The following is a 19,002-nucleotide window of genomic DNA, read 5'->3' on the forward strand; positions in this document are numbered from 1 at the left end:
ATATGTGCGGGGTCTGCGCTCCTGAACATAAATGCATAACGGCATAGGCAGGTTTAGAGTAAGACCCGCCTGAACTGAGACCACCTTGTCGCTTGGTAGGTGGGCTTAGATGTGTTTTGATCAAAATGTATTGACCAAGTGTCTCACATTTTGTCAATAGAGTGAGGGCTTAGTCCATATGTTATGCTTGCATCTATTATTATAGTGCATTATTTTCTGTGATTGAAAAAAAATTGTGTTTTCTATATTATAATTTTTTCCCTATATCTGGGCCTGACAACCACACAAGGTATTGAAGCGCAGATCACAGAATTCACGGATTACACCGTTGACAGCAAAAATGGGGATAGATTATGTGAGAAAAATTGTTTTCTGTATTTAAAATTTTTCCCTATATTTGGGCCTGACAACCACACAAGGTGTTAAAGCGCAGATCACGCAATTCACGGATTACACTGTTGACAGCAAAAATGTGGATAGTTTATGTGGATAGACTTTTGGGTCTTTGAAATATTATTAACTGGAATATATTGCGATCACACTCCCGTAACTATCTGTCCCTTCCTAAGCGCAGCTCTCCCTGATTCGCAATGAGCCGAACTCGCGTCATTGGATGCTATATAGCATCCGATGACTCGTTCCGGCCAGCCAATCACTGTAATGCCAGCAGGCAACATGGCTACTGGCATTACATTGATGGCAGTACTTACCTGCACGTTTATTGGCTGCTTAGCAGTCGCGAAACTTGCGGGGAGGAGACTCGAGCATGGCTCTCGAGCACATGTGGTACTCGGCCAAGTACCGCCATGTGCCGAGCATAGCAATGCTCGAGCCGAACAGGTATTCGGCCGAGCATGCTCGCTCATCACTACTTACACCCTCCCCCAGACTGGCCTCATGTTAAAAGTATAAATTGTGGTTACAAGTTGAACCTCTCCTGCCAGGTGTCGGTGATGATGTTTTATCCTCTAAAATTACACTTACTTTTCTATGGCTATTTTTTTAAAGCTATGGCTACACGGTGACCATGGCTTCAACACACAGCTGAAAATCTCAGTGTAGCCCTCCCTACATTACAAATAATAGAGGTGAGTAAGGTTGCGGTGTGGCATGCAAGTTTCTTTACACAATCTATTTCTGTTCTGTTTCTTTACACAATGATTTCTGTTCGGCCGAGTCCCAACATATTTGCTGGGTAGTACCCAGATGTCCACCCGATCACATGTCCACCCGATCTCCTGATGCGTCACCGCGTCTCTCCACAGATACCGGAGAGACGCGGCGACGCATCAGGAGAGGTGGCCGTGGACACGGAAGGGCCAGGCAGAATACGCAGCAACAAGACCCGGTCGATGGCAACCAAGTTGACCACAGGGAGGAAGAAGTGACTGTTGTTAATTTATCCTCTAAGGAATTGACTTCAACTCAAGTGAGTGTCCTGTCCAAGGGATTTTCATTTTGTCCCAGTGCACCAGTCAACTGGTTTGAAATAGAATCTAATTTATTTTCTTTTTTTCGTCGCATTAAGTTGAAAATATGGTTCCACAAAAAGAGCGCGGCTGCGAGATCCCAGATGAGTGATTTCACCCTGGGTTCTCTCAACCTATTCCAAAAGAGCAATTTTGTACCAGTAGTCAATGAGCCATCAGTAGATGCTTATATCAGTGCTGTCAGACAGGGGATTTCTGAGCTCAGGTTTTCCTCTCAGGGAAACCGGGAGTTCAGACACCCCAATCTGACTACCATTGAGATTGGAGCCTTGGAGTCCCTGAGATCCGACCCCACCCTCACTCTCAAACCGGCTGATAAGAGGGGTGCGGTCGTGGTAATGGACACCACCAAATATGTACAGGAAATCATGCGACAACGGAGTGACCCACAGGTATATAGGATTTTGGATTCTGACCCCAAATTCATGATAGCGGATATCATCCGCCGATGTTTCAGGGAAGCTATGACCGCGGGTATCATCGATGGGGGTCTTTGTGATTTTCTTGAGGTAGCACATCCAGTCACTCCTGTGATTTATGTGCTGCCCAAGATTCACAAGACCCTAATCGATCCCCTGGGACGACCTATTGTCTCGGGTTCTGACTCTATCTTCAGCGGCATAGCTGTCTTTTTAGACAAAGTCCTGCAAGAATTCTCCACAGGGGGATCCTCCTATATACAAGATACATCAGACTTTTTGATTAAACTTCAGGGTGTTGATTTGACACAGGTGTCCTCAGTGCTACTTGCATCATTTGATGTGACTTCATTATACACGTCAATTGTACATGAAAGGGGCATCAGGGCTGTGGAGAAAATGCTGAGGACATCAGCTTACACTCATTCCTCTGAATTCATTATTGATCTGCTCAGGATTGTGTTACAATACAACTATTTTCTCTTTAGGGACGTATTTTATTTGCAAGAACGTGGTGTGGCCATGGGGTCTCACGTGGCCCCCACGTATGCAAATATTTTCATGCGGTGCTATGAGGAGGATGTCGTCTATTTGTCCCACCACTTCAGCCATATGCTGAGGTGGTGGAGATACATCGACGACATCTTCCTCATATGGACAGGTTCTGAGACAGATCTAGTCAATTTTCATGGCTTTCTAAATAGCCACGATTCTGATTTACAGTTCACCCTCATTCATTCCATAACTGAGATCCAGTTTTTGGACACACATGTGATGTTCAATGAGGGTATGTTGCATACTGAGCTGTACACAAAACCTACTGATACCAACACTTTTTTGTGTTACAACAGCTCACACCCTCGGAGAATGATCCAATCGTTGCCCTTCTCTCAATTTCTCCGCGTCAAACGGGTTGTGTCAGACGAGAGTAAACTAGATGCAACCTTGGATTCCATGGCTATCAAGTTTCAGGACAGGGGTTACCCCAAACGATTATTGAGGGAACACATGGAAAGGGTTCGCACTCTTGATAGGACTGAGTTACCGACGAAACGGAGAACTGCCCACAACAAGGCTAGGATTCCATTCGTTTCAGTATACACTGAACTCAGCCCCTCAATAAACAGGATACTCAACAAGCACTGGAGTCTATTGGGCACATGCTTTAAAGATATCCCTGAATTCTCATGTCCACCATTGTCATCATATCGTCAATCCCGAAACCTGCGGGACCAGTTGGTCAAGGCCGACATTGGTCCCAAGGGATCCTTGAGACAGACTAAGTTGACTCAGTCTGACTTGGGTTGTTTTCCCTGCCTGAATTGGGTTAACTGCAGATACATCCGCAAGGGGAGGAATTTTATACATCCCAATACTGGCGCATCCTACAGTATTCCATTTCATTTAGGGCTCTTTCACACTTGCGTTGTCCGGATCCATCGTGCACTCCATTTGCCGGAGGTGCCCACCGGATCCGGAAAAACGCAAGTGAACTGAAAGCATTTGAAGACTGATCCGTCTTCAAAATGCGTTCAGTGTTACTATGGCAGCCAGGACGCTATTAAAGTCCTGGCTGCCATAGTGGTAGTGGGGAGCGGGGCAGTTTACTTACCGTCCGTGCGGCTCCCAGGGCGCTCCAGAATGACGTCAGAGCGCCCCATGCGCATGGATGACGTGATCCATGCGATCACGTCATCCATGCGCGTGGGGCGCCCTGACGTCACTCTGAAGCGCCCCGGGAGCCGCACGGACGGTAAGTATACTGCTCCCCCGCTCCCCACTACACTTTACCATGGCTGCCAGGACTTTAGCGTCCCGGCAGCCATGGTAACCATTCAGAAAAAGCTAAACGTTGGATCCGGCAATGCGCCGAAACGACGTTTAGCTTAAGGCCGGATCCAGATTAATGCCTTTCAATGGGCATTAATTCCGGATCCGGCCTTGCGGCAAGTGTTCAGGATTTTTGGCCGGAGCAAAAAGCGCAGCATGCTGCAGTATTTTCTCCGGCCAAAAAACGTTCCGGTCCGGAACTGAAGACATCCTGATGCCTCCTGAACGGATTTCTCTCCATTCAGAATGCATGGGGATAATCCTGATCAGGATTCTTCCGGCATAGAGCCCCGACGACAGAACTGTTTTATGTGGGCGAGACAACAACTGAGTTGAAGACTCGCCTCAATAATCATCGGCTCAGCATACGTAAAAAACGGCTGGATTTGCCAGTATCGAAACACTTTACTGAGGCCAAACACAAAGAAGGTGATTTGAGGTGCTGGATCCTGGATCACATACCTCAGCCTCGGCGAGGTGGTGACAGATCCAGGACACTCAAGTGCAGAGAACTCAGCTGGATCCACAAGTTGGACAGCTTGAAACCCAAGGGTTTAAATGTTGATTACAATTTTGGGGATACTCTATGAGGGTTGGTTTGCCCCCTGTATCTTGCTGGATGTCGTTTCGCCAAATTGTGTACATACTTAGAGAGTTATACAGCTCATTATATTCCTACTCTAATATTTTTCTCTTTCCTTTTAGATCACTTACACCCAGCACCTTGGGGGATGGAATACATGGATAGTGTGTACGCAACATACCTCAGAAGGGGGTCATTCAACTATATTATGTATTTTATGTTTCAGTATCTTTCAGTTTTGTTCTTGCAAGGCATGGCAGGCACCGCGGGATGGCATCACAGTTTTGTTGATATTTTTACAAAAAATCCTTTTTCTTCATATATTTCTAATTCCTCTGGGATTGGGAGCTGAGCCATATATACTCTGCAGCATCTGTGTACCTTGTTGAGGAGATCCCTCTCGGGCTGGATGGTGGTTTGGAACCCCCGGCGATACCCCTGCAGTTACTGCGGTTTCCGTGGTTGCGGTGGATTTTCTGCCTGGGTGGGGCTTGTAGGCACCCTGATTCTAGGGGATCCTTGTGCCCTCTTCAAACCCCCTATGCCCGTTTTCTGCTTTTGGTTGGATGCGCTATGCAGAGCGATTATCTATGGGCAAGTCTCCAATCACAAAGATGGCGCCTTTAGCTAAGTTCTACATTGAGCATGCGCATGGGACAATACATCAAGACTGTCTGGAATGACGCCTGAAGTGACGTAGGTGTGCCGGCCAACTCTGATGACACATAGCGTCTCCCGCTTGCTGAATATCTGCTGTTGGTGCTTTGCCACACCTGCGCAGAAAGATATCCACAACGCCGACATAGCGGCGCTGAATGAGCCTCCTTGCTGGATGGGTATGTTTGCGATACCACTTCCTTGCTCCTCCCCCTCTTCATTACCTACACCTATGTACAACAAATGTGGATACATTGTCTGATCAAGTTTTATGCACCTGATTCATATATACTTTGTATATTCAGCACGTAAGATAGTGTTTATCTTGTTTTTTTAATGATCAGCATGTTTTTTGCACTATGCGATACCATGTGTATTTACTGTACACCATTGTTATGATTTGTAAACACACCCACTGGGTCTGTGATCACATGATTTGTATTTTCCTATATAATTATTGCCATTTGAATTGTGTCTTTGCTTGAGGAAGGCTCGTGACTAGAGCCGAAACGTTGCACCACTTGGGTGAATAAAGGGTTCACTTGCTTTTACCTACCGGAGTGCCGCTCTTTTTTCTGGATCCATTCATATATATATATATATATATATCATTTCTGTGAGTCAATATAGTATAAGCTCAATTTAGGCTCATATCAAGATAGGAAATTCCTGGGTGATAACTAGGAATGAGTGAATCGACTTCTGATGAAACATCTGAAATCGATTTGCACAAAACGTAGTTTCAATACTGTACGGAGCGAGCGCTCCGTACAGTATTAGAATGTATTGGCTCTGATGAGCCGAAGTTATTACTTCGCGTAGTCTCGTAAGACTTCGCATAATAACTTCAGAAATTGATTTATACTGTAAAAAAACATTTCCCGAACTTGGGTTTGGTTCCAAGGTACAGTATTGAAACTAAGTTTTATGCAAATCGACTTCGGATGTTTCCTCCAAAGTCGATCCGCTCATCCCTAGTGATAACAAAAAATAGGAAACACATTTCTAGATGAAAAACGCATATAAAATGCAAATGCGTTTTTAAGCTGCATATATAAAAATTATCCATTTGCAAATTGATTTGGAATTGTTGCAGAAAAGGTGCATATACCCTGAGAGGTATTTATTAAGCATGTATATGAACATAAAAAAAGAAAGCATTTATATTTCTATAGAACGTAATATGCAGCAACTACTTGATACAATAGTGCATATGGACAATAGAGTAAGATTGGATGGAGAATGATACATAGAAAGATGCATTTACAGTAAGTGCACATTTTTATTTTATTTTTATTCCATTTGGATATGAGGAGAACGATAGTCCATTTCATAGTTCTGAGATCCAATGATATGTGTACCGCCCTCAAAATGGAGTTTAAAAAGGCTGGACATACGGAGCCAGTGAGAAAGGAGCATGTGAGCTCCGAAACGCATTTGGCAAATAATATTTATTTATATTTCTAAGGATACTTTCACACTCGCGTTTGGTGTGGGTCCATCATGGATCTGCACAGACGGATCCGTTCAGATAATACAACCTTCTGCATCCGTTCAGAACGGATCCGTTTGTATTATATTTAACATAACCAAGACGGATCCGTCTTGAACACCATTGAAAGTCAATGGAGGACGGATCCGTTTTCTATTGTGCCAGATTGTGGCATAGAAAATGGAGGGCATTGTAGTAACAACCAGCTATGCTGGACTTAGAGCGCTGCCGCAGGCTGTTCTCTGCCAGAACAGCCAGCTGGATCTGCTGTCGTGGATGAGAACGTACTCTTATGCTGGGGTTCTGCACCGCCAAATCTGTGCTGACAACACCGTGGACACATCATCGCATGGCTCCCCATAATCTTCACAATTTGTTTTGCGCACTTAAACTTGCGTAGCATACATAACCTTATTAATTGTTGCATACCCCATATTAACATCTCCGGGGGCGGACACAGATACCAGCGGGCCCCTGTGCAAGGAATGTACCTGTCTCCCCCAAAACCATACATACACATATAAATATATACGTGCAAATAACATGTTGTTAATATGTGTCAATATGTTTACAGTATGTATATATATTTTTTCATACTAGGTCACGACTCTAACTCTGCCCAAAGCATAACTATACACAACCAGTCCCCTTAATGAGCCCACATAGTAATTATTCCCCCTTTGTACCTGCACATAGTAGTTATGCCCAGAAATGCCCACTTCATAGCAGTTATGTTCAGATATGTGCCCATTTCACAGTAGTTATGCCCAGAGATGCCCCCTTCACAGTAGTTATGCCCAGAGATGCCCCCTTCACAGTAGTTATGTCCAGATATGTGCCCCCTTCACAGTAGTTATGTCCAGATATGTGTCCCCTTCACAGTAATTATGTCCAGATATGTGCCCCCTTCACAGTAGTTATGTGCAGATATTGTCCCCCTTCACAGTAGCAGTGTGATGTCTGACACTATATTGTGCTGCTGCTGTGGAGCCAGGGCCATATTTAGATTTTATGCTGCCCTAGGCACTTTAGTGCCAGCTTGCTCCCCCCACCGAAGTCCATATTTTTTAGACAGCTGACAGTAAAATGCTCCCTAGGCCTTCAGCTATCCCTCAGGACTCCCTCATACCCTTGCACAATTAAAGGGCTGACCTGTTACATGTGCACTTGGCAGCTGAAGGCGTCTGTGTTGGTCCTATGTTCTTATGTGCCCGCATTGCTGAGAAGAATTATGTTTTATAATATGCAAACGGGGGCGTTACGAATTCTCCTAGAGGCTCTGCTCTCTCTGTAACTGCCGCGCCCTCTGCACTTTGACATGGCCCAGTAGGATGACATTTTCACTGCTAGGTCCTGTCAATGTAGACAGGGAGCAGCAGTTGCAAAGAAAGCGGAGCCTCGAGGTGTAATGGTAACTCCCCCGTTGCTCCTAGAGGATCATTTGCATAAATGAAAACATTATTTTTCTCAGTAATGCGGGCACATATGAACATGGGACCAACACAGATGCCTTCAGCTGCCAAGTGTACATGTAACAGGTCAGCCAGTGTCATAGGTACAAATCTGCTGACAAATGCCCTTTAAAGCAGTTGTCCGGGTTCAGAGCTGAACCCGGACATATCCCCTTCTCCCCCCACTCAGCCTCTCTGACATTTCATACGACCGATGCTCACCCTTGGCCTGCGCTGTAAAGCATAGGGCAAGGGCTGTTTTGTGTACAGGGTAAGGCAGCAATAAAGCCCGTCCATTAGTGCCGGTGACATCACCGGGCTCACTGCTAGGCGGAAGCCTCCCCCCCATAGTACCCCTACAGTGCACTCAGTACTAATAAGGCACCCCTAATAGAAATAAGGGCAATCTGTAAGGCATTCCTATGGAGTCCTCAGTAGTAATGCCCGCCAACACTGCCCACAGTATTTATAATACCTGCAGTGCCCCCTATAATTCTAATTCCTGCTGCAGTTCACCCTGGAGTTATAATCTTCTCTGTAGTGCCTCCATAAATTATAATGCCTGTCCTCTCCTACAGCCTTCTATACAATACAGTCCCATGTAAATAACATCACTCCTCTCCCTCCAGTCTTCTATACCATGCAGTTCCATGTAAATAACACACCAGTCCTCTCCCACCAGTCTTCTATATGATACAGTCCCATGTAAATAACCTCTCTTCCTTACAGTTTTCTATAACATACAGTCCCATGAAAATTACTTAAATCACCTGCTTCAGCCCCTCCAACACATAGTCCCATGTAAATAACATCATCCCTTACCCTCCAGTCCTCTATAATATTCAGTCCCATGTAAATAACACCAGTCATCTCCCCCCAATCTTCTGTAACATATAGTCCCATGTAACTAACAGCCCTCCCCTCCCTTCAGCCCCTCTAACATACAGTCCCAGTTAAATAACATATTTCCCTCCCACTAAGCAGGGAGGCAGTTTAATGGGGGAGAACCACATCTCCCAGGGTTTCTCTGGCACTTACATTCATTCCATGACATCACAGGTCTCCACTGCTGAGCGCTGCCTTTTTCTGCACTGGTCACATGATGGTGATCTCATCACAGGTCCTACCATCACTTTCAGAGTTGATAAGGTCACATGGCTATGATGTCATCGCAGGTCCTTCAGCTATGGAGTATGGGCTGAACGGGCAGCAGATTCACAGTAAGTCCTAATCAGCTCCCCTCCCCTCCAGCCCTCTACCCCAAGGTGACCAGGTTACACTGGCAGAGGAAGAGAGGGAAAAAAATAATAAAATTAAAAAAAACACCTCAGCTGGCACTGGGAAGGGCCCCGGAAGGGTCCCCCACCCTTTCTGGGCCTGTGTGCAGCTAAACCAGCTGCACAGGTGATATGTCTGCCCCTGCTTCTATGATCCTTCCAGATTGCACCCATTCCCACTTAGTTGCATCTAATGGGCAGTCAATACATTGCTTCCACTCCGAGTAGAGCTAGTTATCCTCATGTTATCAACTAACCAAGCTCTCAGTAGATCTTGCGAAGCCAGACCTGAGCGTGTAAACGAGTTCTCCCACTGTTTCTGAAATCTGGCAATAGCTCCTCTTTTCAGATAAATACCCTTTTTTTATCTGTATCAATTGGTTTATAGACTCTACTAATTCCTGTTTGTTCGGGCTAAGGGGTTGAATCCAGTGTTTTCTATAAGCTTTCTAGCTGTATACAGAATCTTCGTTATTGCCATGCCAGAATAACCATGAGGTAGGGATAATGCAGGTAATTGGTGATTCTCTAGATAATTCCGGAACAAAATGTAAGACAGCGTTTAGAGAGTGCCACTTCCTAATTGTTTCTTTGGTTATTGTATTTTTTATTCCTTTTCGTCTTTTTGGAAAGGTAGAAGTCTTCCAGAGCAAAGACAATAAGTTTATTCCTGCAAGATCATTCTCTACCGATACCCATTTTTTTCTTATCAGATGGACGAACCATTCAAAGGACCTAGAAAGCCATGCAGCTTTATAGTACTTCTCTATTCTATATCTGGGAGATTGACCCCTCCACCTTTTCTGGCTCTGGTGAGAAGCTCATAAGATAACCTACAAGTTTTGACTTGCGATTATTCTCCTGAATTTATTAAAGAGATCTTTGGGAATATTGATAGGCAGCGTTTGTACTAGATACAGAATCCTGGGGGCTATAGACATTTTTATAATGTTTATTCTGCCAAACCATGACAGCCAAAGATCCTCCCAATCCTTAAGTTGCTCTTCAGTCTGTTTGAGAATTTTGGGGAAATTAAATTTGTATAATTCTCTCATGTTATGGCAAAGATTAACTCCCAGGTACCTGAAAGCACCAACAGCAGGTTTTAAAGCACTCAGTGAAATAATTTCCTCCCAGGCATTGGGTTTAACGTTAATATTGTAAATTTCGGATTTGGCCAGGTTAATTTTAAAGTCTGATACTTCATGGAAAAGTGTAAACTCATCTATCAGGGTCGGTAGTGAGGATCTCGGGTTTGTTACTACGAATAGAGTGTCGTCTGCATATGCCGCTATTTTATGCTCTTCCGAGCCTGTGTTCAAGCCATTTATATACTCATTTGATCTGATTTTGGTCAAAAAAGGTTCTAGGGAGAGAATGATTAAAAGCGGTGATAGAGGGCACCCCTGCCTCGTCCCATTACTGATAGGGAAAGGGTTAGACAAGACTCAGTTTACCTTAATTCTTGCACTAGGTATCGTATATAGGGCCAGGACTTTATCTATAAAGATTTCTGGGAATCCAAATTTAAGAAGTACATTACGAAGGTAAATCCAATTTAGCCTATCGAACGCCTTCTCGGCGTCAGAGGCGAGCAGGATTGTTGAGATGTGTTTAACTTTAGCAAATTGCATTAAGTGTAACACTTTTGTTGTGTTATCTTTAGCCTCTCAGCCAGGTATAAACCCCACCTGGTCACCTCCGACAAGGGAGCCTACTAAGGGACCAATCCTACCCGCCAATAATGCCGCATACAGCTTTAGATCAACATTCAACAGCGAGATAGGCCTGTAACTTGAACAATCAGTCGGGTCTTTTCCTTCTTTAGGTATTATTGTAATATGAGCGAGAAGAGATTCCTCATGACTCTTCCTTTCCTATCAAATTGAAGTACTCCACTAGACGGGGGGCCAGTATATCTTTGAATTTTTTATAGTAGCATGCTGTAAGTCCGTCTGGGCCCGGACTTTTACCCATTTTAAGATTCTTTATGGCCTTAAGGACCTCGACTATAGTAAATGGAGCATCTAAAGAGTTTTGTTGTTCCAGGGTCAAGGTGGGGATTGTAATACTTCCTAAATATTTTTTGATCTTATTATATCTGGTATCTCTATCTTCTGATGACTCTGTGGAGTTTAAATTGTACAGTTTCTCATAGTATTCTCTAAATGCAGAAGCTATCTCGCTAGAGTCTTGTATAGTTTGGTTAAAGCTATTTTTAATCTTGTTTATATTATTTCTAGCTCTCTCTTTTTTTACCAATCTAGCAAGCTCTTTACCACACTTGTTAGCGTACAGATAGTGTCTATATTTAGCCATGTAAACGTACCTCTGAAAAGTGTGGTCCAGGATAGTTTTCACACTTGTTCTGAGTTCCGCTAGTTTTATTTCTATTTTTTTGTCAGGAGAGGTTTTGTGAACTTTCTCAATTTTATTAGACTGGGGAAAGAGCTTAGCCCTACAAGCTATAGTACACACCATAAGCTGGTGTTTGAACTGAATAGCTTGATTAATCTCTCTATTGAGATGTAGTCCAGCCGAACTGAACACAGTTGGATCACAATGGAGTGGAAGGCTTCTTACTTGTAATACAGGACAATGCCGTGTTACTTAGTGCAGGGCTGTTGCCAACTGAATATTGTTGTCAGTATGGCAGTGTAAAGCAGTGGGGAACAGGCGGCATCAACCCACTGTCAGAGGGATGCTAGGTCCTAACCATTATTATTCTAGTGTATTAGGCTCAACAGCCTTTGTTTTTTGAGGACACTCTTCGCTCACCGACCCCTCTCCTTCCTACGCTTTCAGACAGGTGACCACTTTCACATGGCAGGGTTTCTTTCCAATGTACCGTCGTCTAACTTTAATATTACGGAAGCAGCACAAGTATTTTCTACTGGTTGCCTCCCTATAAATACCACTGATATACAAGTGGCATTTAAAGAAATTTATAAAACCTACAAGCAATATGTCCGTGCCCAGTGGGAAGTTGCAAGCTTAGACACCTACCAACAACAGGGCTTGGTATTCAGGGGCATGAGAGTTAACATTGTGCCTCATTCACACCAAGACGACGCAGCCTTTATTAAAGGCTGGCAACAACTCTTGACAGAAAACTCACTGCGGATGCAGCAATACTTGTTAGAATACGAGAGACAGGCATTGACTAGAACAGCTAAGCAATTGGAACAAGAAATTTCCCAGATTCAGTCCCTCATCCAGATTTTGTTACGCAGGAATTGCTGTTAAAAAAACAAATTGAGTCTTTCCAAACTGAAATCAAAGAAAGGAAGCATAATAAATATATCAGAGACAAAAGAGATTTTGACACTGGTCAGATTTACCAACAGAAGTCTAATACCATCCATACTCAGACCAGAAAATATAACATCAATAGGTCAAATCCATCACAGTCTGATTTCTCTGAGTCAGACTGGTCTGGATCTGAGAACCGACCCAGTAGAAACCCTGCAGGGACCAAACGCAAATATACATATCGAGGGCCACCTGGCCAAAGGAAGGCACCAGCCCCCCAGACAGGCACAGTGACGCAGACTGGCCAAATATGGCAAGGTATTCAAACACCCACTATTGTATCCAGTGCAGGTCCCACAGCGTCAATGTTTGTCCCGCCAATCAACTCTCAACAATTTGTTCCCACTACTAGGGGACAATTTTTACCCTCTGCACAGTCTGGTGTTTTTTGTGGTCCATCTTTGACAATGGCACCTACAGTGACATCTTCAGCTCTTCCTCCTTTTTCAGGCCAGGGCCCATCCCTGAGGGACAGGGAGAAGTGGGCCTACAATGCCAGGACATAGATGACCACCTTAAGATAATCAACCTCTCGAATTTTCAGTTGGAAGCTCGTCATTTTAAGGTGCTCAGCAAAGGATTGTCCTTTACACCAACCCCTGCTTTTCAATGCTTCAATTGGGTTAAGGACATTAACCTGTTTGCAAGAAAGCTGGCACTTCACAAAACTTTCAACCAGCAATCCAGAGAATTCCAGCTGATGCAGGCCAAAGTAAAACAGGCTCTGGCCATCCTTGAATCCCTGGATACATTCGATGACAATGCCCAGGATGTAGTCGAGGCACCCCTGTCCTCCCTCAAACCACAATCCAAATACACTCCCCCCTTTTCCCAGTATGGGAATATTGACACTTTTGTCCAATTACAAGAGATATCAAAACCCTAAACACTAAGATACCCACCTCACAACTCAACCTTGAGGCGGATGAACAAAAGGCACTTGAAGAACTGAGGGAGAATGACGATCTGGTGATAAAACTCTCGGACAAGGGTGGAAATGTTGTCCTTATGGACAAACCTGACTACAAAAAGATGGTTGAAGATTTGGTGAAACAAACAGACACGTACCAGCAGCTAGATCATGACCCAACTGATAGATTCCTGAGTGAATTAAAGACGATACTGTCTGCAGTGAAGGACGCTGGACTAATCTCCAAAGACGAATTTCAATTCCTCTTTAAAAAGCATCCGACCATTGCCACTATTTATGCCATCCCAAAGGTGCATAAACAGAGGCGGCCGGTGCCAGGCAGACCCATAGTGTCCGGCAACAATAGCCTAACTGAAAACATCAGCCAGTATGTTGACAAGTTCATAGCGCCATTTGTATCCAGCTTGCCATCCTATATCAAAGACACGAAGGATGTGGTCATCAGGCTCCAGGATGTACAGGTCACTTCACGGACCAAATTGGCTAGCCTCGACGTAGAGGCCCTGTACACTAACATCCGACACGACCTAGGGATTAAGGCAGTGTCTACATTTCTCTCCACTAAGAGCACTCAATTTCATACACATAATGAGTTCTTGTTAACTCTCCTCAAATTTCTTCTCACGCACAATTATTTTCTTTTTGACGGTCATTATTATTTACAGACAGTCGGCACCGCTATGGGTAGTAAATGTGCACCAAATTATGCTAATCTTTTTATAGGGTGGTGGGAGGTAGAGATGGCCCGAACTATCCGACGGCGAACAGTTCCCGGCGAACATAGCTTGTTCGCGTTCGCCTCTGCCGGGCGAACACATGCGATGTTCGGTCCGCCCCCTATACATCATCATTGAGCAAACTTTGACCCTGTACCTCACAGTCAGCAGACACATTCCAGCCAATCAGCAGCATACCCTCCCTCCCAGACCCTCCCACCTCCTGCACAGCATCCATTTTAGATTCATTCTGAAGCTGCAGTCTTAGTGAGAGGAGGGAGACTGTAACTGCTGCTGATTTAATTGGGAAATCGATAGCTAGGCTAGTGAATTCAGTGTCCACTCCAGTCCTGAAAGACTCATCTGATCTCTGCTGTAAGGACAGCGTCCTGACAGCACCCCAAAAAGCCCTTTTTAGGGCTGCAACATTAGTCTGCTTTTTTTTTTTCCTTTATATACATATTGCAGTTGCCTGGCCTGCCTGTGTGTGAGGAGCTGCAGGCCCACAGACTGTAGTGTGCCCACTGCCAGTGCTCACCCCTGTCATTCCGTGTGGCACAGGACTTTGCTTAAAAAAAAGGCACTTCATTTTTACACTTTAATCTAAGGTTAGTTGCCTGCCAGTGTGTGTCAGGCCGACTTCAACTGACTGTAGTGTGCCCACTGCCAGTGCCCACCCCTGTCATCCCGTGTGGCACAGGACTTTGCTTAAAAAAAAGGCACTCCATTTTTACACTTTAATCTAAGGTTAGTTGCCTGCCAGTGTGTGTCAGGCCGACTTCAACTGACTGTAGTGTGCCCACTGCCAGTGCCCACCCCTGTCATCCCGAGTGGCACAGGACTTTGCTTAAAAAATAGGCACTTAATTTTTACACTTTAATCTAAGGTTAGTTGCCTGCCAGTGTGTGTCAGGCTGACTTCCACTGACTGTAGTGTGCCCACTGCCAGTGCCCACCACTCATACCGGCTGGCACAGGACTTTGCATAAAAAAGGCATTTAATTTTTACACTTTAGTGTAATTTCAGCTGCTTGCCTGCTGCTAGTGTGTGTCAGGCCGACTTCAACTGACTGTAGTGTGCCCACTGCCAGTGCCCACCCCTGTCATCCCGTGTGGCACAGGACTTTGCTTAAAAAAAAGGCACTTCATTTTTACACTTTAATCTAAGGTTAGTTGCCTGCCAGTGTGTGTCAGGCCGACTTCAACTGACTGTAGTGTGCCCACTGCCAGTGCCCACCCCTGTCATCCCGAGTGGCACAGGACTTTGCTTAAAAAATAGGCACTTAATTTTTACACTTTAATCTAAGGTTAGTTGCCTGCCAGTGTGTGTCAGGCTGACTTCCACTGACTGTAGTGTGCCCACTGCCAGTGCCCACCACTCATACCGGCTGGCACAGGACTTTGCTTAAAAAAGGCATTTAATTTTTACACTTTAATGTAATTTCAGCTGCTTGCCTGCTGCTAGTGTGTGTCAGGCCGACTTCAACTGACTGTAGTGTGCCCACTGCCAGTGCCCACCCCTGTCATACCGAGTGGCACAGGACTTTGCTTAAAAAATAGGCACTTAATTTTTACACTTTAATCTAAGGTTAGTTGCCTGCCAGTGTGTGTCAGGCTGACTTCCACTGACTGTAGTGTGCCCACTGCCAGTGCCCACCACTCATACCGGCTGGCACAGGACTTTGCATAAAAAAGGCATTTAATTTTTACACTTTAGTGTAATTTCAGCTGCTTGCCTGCTGCTAGTGTGTGTCAGGCCGACTTCAACTGACTGTAGTGTGCCCACTGCCAGTGCCCACCCCTGTCATCCCGTGTGGCACAGGACTTTGCTTAAAAAAAAGGCACTTCATTTTTACACTTTAATCTAAGGTTAGTTGCCTGCCAGTGTGTGTCAGGCCGACTTCAACTGACTGTAGTGTGCCCACTGCCAGTGCCCACCCCTGTCATCCCGAGTGGCACAGGACTTTGCTTAAAAAATAGGCACTTAATTTTTACACTTTAATCTAAGGTTAGTTGCCTGCCAGTGTGTGTCAGGCTGACTTCCACTGACTGTAGTGTGCCCACTGCCAGTGCCCACCACTCATACCGGCTGGCACAGGACTTTGCATAAAAAAGGCATTTAATTTTTACACTTTAGTGTAATTTCAGCTGCTTGCCTGCTGCTAGTGTGTGTCAGGCCGACTTCAACTGACTGTAGTGTGCCCACTGCCAGTGCCCACCCCTGTCATCCCGTGTGGCACAGGACTTTGCTTAAAAAAAAGGCACTTCATTTTTACACTTTAATCTAAGGTTAGTTGCCTGCCAGTGTGTGTCAGGCCGACTTCAACTGACTGTAGTGTGCCCACTGCCAGTGCCCACCCCTGTCATCCCGAGTGGCACAGGACTTTGCTTAAAAAATAGGCACTTAATTTTTACACTTTAATCTAAGGTTAGTTGCCTGCCAGTGTGTGTCAGGCTGACTTCCACTGACTGTAGTGTGCCCACTGCCAGTGCCCACCACTCATACCGGCTGGCACAGGACTTTGCATAAAAAAGGCATTTAATTTTTACACTTTAGTGTAATTTCAGCTGCTTGCCTGCTGCTAGTGTGTGTCAGGCCGACTTCAACTGACTGTAGTGTGCCCACTGCCAGTGCCCACCCCTGTCATCCCGTGTGGCACAGGACTTTGCTTAAAAAAAAGGCACTTCATTTTTACACTTTAATCTAAGGTTAGTTGCCTGCCAGTGTGTGTCAGGCCGACTTCAACTGACTGTAGTGTGCCCACTGCCAGTGCCCACCCCTGTCATCCCGAGTGGCACAGGACTTTGCTTAAAAAATAGGCACTTAATTTTTACACTTTAATCTAAGGTTAGTTGCCTGCCAGTGTGTGTCAGGCTGACTTCCACTGACTGTAGTGTGCCCACTGCCAGTGCCCACCACTCATACCGGCTGGCACAGGACTTTGCATAAAAAAGGCATTTAATTTTTACACTTTAGTGTAATTTCAGCTGCTTGCCTGCTGCTAGTGTGTGTCAGGCCGACTTCAACTGACTGTAGTGTGCCCACTGCCAGTGCCCACCCCTGTCATCCCGTGTGGCACAGGACTTTGCTTAAAAAAAAGGCACTTCATTTTTACACTTTAATCTAAGGTTAGTTGCCTGCCAGTGTGTGTCAGGCCGACTTCAACTGACTGTAGTGTGCCCACTGCCAGTGCCCACCCCTGTCATCCCGAGTGGCACAGGACTTTGCTTAAAAAATAGGCACTTAATTTTTACACTTTAATCTAAGGTTAGTTGCCTGCCAGTGTGTGTCAGGCTGACTTCCACTGACTGTAGTGTGCCCACTGCCAGTGCCCACCACTCATACCGGCTGGCACAGGACTTTGCATAAAAAAGGCATTTAATTTTTACACTTTAGTGTAATTTCAGCTGCTTGCCTGCTGCTAGTGTGTGTCAGGCCGACTTCAACTGACTGTAGTGTGCCCACTGCCAGTGCCCACCCCTGTCATCCCGTGTGGCACAGGACTTTGCTTAAAAAAAAGGCACTTCATTTTTACACTTTAATCTAAGGTTAGTTGCCTGCCAGTGTGTGTCAGGCCGACTTCAACTGACTGTAGTGTGCCCACTGCCAGTGCCCACCCCTGTCATCCCGAGTGGCACAGGACTTTGCTTAAAAAATAGGCACTTAATTTTTACACTTTAATCTAAGGTTAGTTGCCTGCCAGTGTGTGTCAGGCTGACTTCCACTGACTGTAGTGTGCCCACTGCCAGTGCCCACCACTCATACCGGCTGGCACAGGACTTTGCTTAAAAAAGGCATTTAATTTTTACACTTTAATGTAATTTCAGCTGCTTGCCTGCTGCTAGTGTGTGTCAGGCCGACTTCAACTGACTGTAGTGTGCCCACTGCCAGTGCCCACCCCTGTCATACCGAGTGGCACAGGACTTTGCTTAAAAAATAGGCACTTAATTTTTACACTTTAATCTAAGGTTAGTTGCCTGCCAGTGTGTGTCAGGCTGACTTCCACTGACTGTAGTGTGCCCACTGCCAGTGCCCACCACTCATACCGGCTGGCACAGGACTTTGCATAAAAAAGGCATTTAATTTTTACACTTTAGTGTAATTTCAGCTGCTTGCCTGCTGCTAGTGTGTGTCAGGCCGACTTCAACTGACTGTAGTGTGCCCACTGCCAGTGCCCACCCCTGTCATCCCGTGTGGCACAGGACTTTGCTTAAAAAAAAGGCACTTCATTTTTACACTTTAATCTAAGGTTAGTTGCCTGCCAGTGTGTGTCAGGCCGACTTCAACTGACTGTAGTGTGCCCACTGCCAGTGCCCACCCCTGTCATCCCGAGTGGCACAGGACTTTGCTTAAAAAATAGGCACTTAATTTTTACACTTTAATCTAAGGTTAGTTGCCTGCCAGTGTGTGTCAGGCTGACTTCCACTGACTGTAGTGTGCCCACTGCCAGTGCCCACCACTCATACCGGCTGGCACAGGACTTTGCTTAAAAAAGGCATTTAATTTTTACACTTTAATGTAATTTCAGCTGCTTGCCTGCTGCTAGTGTGTGTCAGGCCGACTTCAACTGACTGTAGTGTGCCCACTGCCAGTGCCCACCCCTGTCATACCGAGTGGCACAGGACTTTGCTTAAAAAATAGGCACTTAATTTTTACACTTTAATCTAAGGTTAGTTGCCTGCCAGTGTGTGTCAGGCTGACTTCCACTGACTGTAGTGTGCCCACTGCCAGTGCCCACCACTCATACCGGCTGGCACAGGACTTTGCATAAAAAAGGCATTTAATTTTTACACTTTAGTGTAATTTCAGCTGCTTGCCTGCTGCTAGTGTGTGTCAGGCCGACT

Source organism: Bufo bufo, chromosome 1 (assembly GCF_905171765.1).
Source record: "Bufo bufo chromosome 1, aBufBuf1.1, whole genome shotgun sequence".
Lineage (NCBI taxonomy): Eukaryota > Metazoa > Chordata > Amphibia > Anura > Bufonidae > Bufo > Bufo bufo.